Raw genomic sequence first — 3,306 nt, 5'->3', positions numbered from 1 at the left:
GAACGTCAAACTGGCGCCGTTGTGTTGAGAACCCAACCTGACACCACATGCCTTTACATTCGTAATTTGCATGCGCCCACTTTCAAATGCACAGACATACATATGCACAACTACACACACATATATATATACATATACAAACACACACACTATCACTCATTAATAGACCATAAAAATTGTAATTTATATTTATAATGTCCGAGCCGATTCCTATTTTTCAATCACCAACGCAACGAAACCTGCCTGCATTCACTCGCAGAACGACCTCACGTCTGCAGTCCTTTATTTATTTTTGTTACATTTTTTCCTCAATCCTCATCTTTTCCATTCATTCTGCATCGGTTTTCAGAATCCTGGGATTATTCCAGCAGCACGGACAATTCGCAAATCCTGATTTCCAGCAAATAGTTCAATTTTGGACAATAGCACGTTTCGTAAATGTTTGATGTGCTCGACGCGATGAGGCGGTAACTACCTAGAATTGAGTTTTTCATTGTCGTCAATTCAATTCAATAAAAAATACAATTCTACCATTAATAATACATTATTTTTTAAACCGGTACATGCATATAGTTATTAAATAAATGTACACCTCGAATAGTGCGGATCGATCAATCCGGATTCACTATAGTTTTGTTTTGAAAATAAAAATAAACTCTAAATAAATTAGTACACAAAATTTGTTTTTCATTTGTACGCTCTTAAAGTCCTCGATGCAAATAGTTGTGAATATTGGCAAATGTGTGAAGTAAATCATATGTATCTAATTTTGTTGTAATCCTTTAGATGTGAACTCTTATAAGGCAAAATGAGAAAGTGTAATAATTTTATAAAATAACAATAAAAAAAATCAACCAACTAAAAGTTCTATTTCAATTCAAATTTGAATCTGTAACAAAAAAACTTAATTTCTTTCCTTATTGACTAGAAAATAGTTAATAAGAAATAATATTTAATTGAATTTGTTTAGCTTAAGTTAAATACCATATGTTTCTTATATCGTGTAGGAGTTAACTCGTATTAGGTAAAAGTAGAAAGTTGTGTAATAATTATTCTATAAAATTAACAACAAAAAATATTATAGAAATTGAAGCTCCACAATGCGTGGGTAAAATATAAAATCTTAAACCTAAAACAACAGGTTATAAAACATATGCTTATGAAAAAAACGCACGTTTCCTGAAGGCGTAACCGTTTAGTAAGTAAAAGTAGGAATTAGTGTAATAATACTATACAACAACAACAACAACAAAAAATAAAACAACGCCAATTCCAGTCGAATATTGAAACGCCTACTTAGTTTCGTGATGAAAACAAACAGGTCTATCGAGGTGCAGCGAATTTTTTTCTTTTCTATCTATCTCATAACATTCGCATTTTCCATGAACCTATTTCACCTGTCGCACTTCTTTCGTCGCATTACGCAAAGCGTTACATAATACGCAGTGCAAATGCGTCCATCGCGTTAGTAAGAATGCTGCTCGTTCCACTGTGATCGGAAGAAAATCAATCTTCTGGAAGTTTTGCGCCCACGTCTTTAACGCCGTTCGAAATGCGTTCTCGCAATGTGTTTATTTATAATTACAGTTGCCTTTCGTAAACAAACATCAGGAATTGACAGTTTCCGTTTCATTTTTATATTGCCGTTTTGTTCATCTGTCTATGGCAACCAGAGTTTATCGGAAAATTTATTATCCTCGAGACGCATTAAGTTTGGTATTAATAGTTGTGCATATAGAAAACTATATATACTTTATTGATTATAGGTAACATTATATTTTTTTTTTCATTATCAAGGACAAAAAACAATAATTTTACAAACTAATAATAATTTAAAATAATCCTTATTTATATTAGTTTCGAAAATTATTATTTTCTACTTAAAAATATAAGGATTATTTTTTGTCATCCTTGTGTACCAACTTTGTCCTTAAATAGTAGATACTTGATCTTGTATATGTAATGTAAATTCCCGGATTTCCCGGGAAATTTAAATTTTAAATTTTTCATAGTTAATTTCCCGGGATTTCCTGAAAGCTTAACAGTCCTCGATTAGTGCGGTTTCAGCAAAGTGCGTATTGATGACACGTTCCAAACTAATTATTGCTGTATATCCAATTAAGTTTGGTATTAATACTTGTGCATATAGAAAACTGTATATAGTTTATTGGTTATAGGTAACATTATATATATCTAATGTAAAGATTAATTTTAGTTATGTTTTTAGATGGATTTATAATTTTTTTTTTTTAATTATCAAGGACAAAAATAACAATTTTCAAACTAAAAATAATTTAAATAATCCTTATTTATATTAGTTTAAAAAAAAACATTATTTTCTATTTAAAATTATAAAGTTAATTTCTTGTCATTCTTGTAAACCAACTTCCTCTTGTGTTCTCTTTCCGAATATTTCTCCAAAATGTTGTAAATTCATTAATTTCCCGGGATTTCCCGAAAACTTAAAACTCCTGTATTAGTGCGGTTTCATTACAGTTCGGATTTATTACACGCTCTATACTAAGTATTGCTGTATATCCAATGGTTGTGTTTATCGTTTGAAGAAAATAAAATACTCACACACAGTTTGGTATCGATTGGCATCCTTTTAGTGTGATTTAAATGCGTTATATGCGAAGCAGATAAACCGAGCTCATCGATTTTAGTTAGTCTCCGTGTAATGGAATCTGAAAATTACCGAGCAATTAATTAGCAAGCGTATAATTTATTCATTACCCGAGTTCGTCCTCCTTTTTTTTCTGCTCATACAACCCTCACTCACTCAGTCGTTTCTCTTTAGTAATATAAGGACTCGCTCGGATCCAATCACTTTAAGAAATCAACAAATATTTGGAGACGCTCTCCGAGGGGTTCATAACAATATCAAAACGTAGCTTCTCTGTAAACAATTTGCGCAAGCAATTGAATTATACCAGTAGTGAAGATGTACATTAAACAAGACAAGAGCTACTTCCTTAAATAGTGTATATATAATGGGTGCTTTTTTTGGTCCATTCTAGGAAATTAGTTGCTTTGATTGGACCGGAAAACGCATAAACGCACAGGAAAACGCATAATAATAAATCGTACAAAAAAGGACTAGACACACGTATAAAAATAAAGGATACGTTCCATATTTTTTTAAAACCGGATAAAACTAAATCAATGAGTTACAATATACCGAAAATCGCATAAAAAAGGGTTTATTAAATTTTAGAAAAGTAATTAGTCTTACTATATTCTTTCTGAAATGTTTATTCATAATTTTATAAAAACGTTAACAATCATAGACAAGTTTATTAAATT

Source organism: Nicrophorus vespilloides, unplaced genomic scaffold, assembly GCF_001412225.1.
Source record: "Nicrophorus vespilloides isolate i.1.1-1 unplaced genomic scaffold, Nicve_v1.0, whole genome shotgun sequence".
In the NCBI taxonomy this organism is placed as follows: domain Eukaryota; kingdom Metazoa; phylum Arthropoda; class Insecta; order Coleoptera; family Silphidae; genus Nicrophorus; species Nicrophorus vespilloides.
This window is presented reverse-complemented; position numbering follows the sequence as displayed.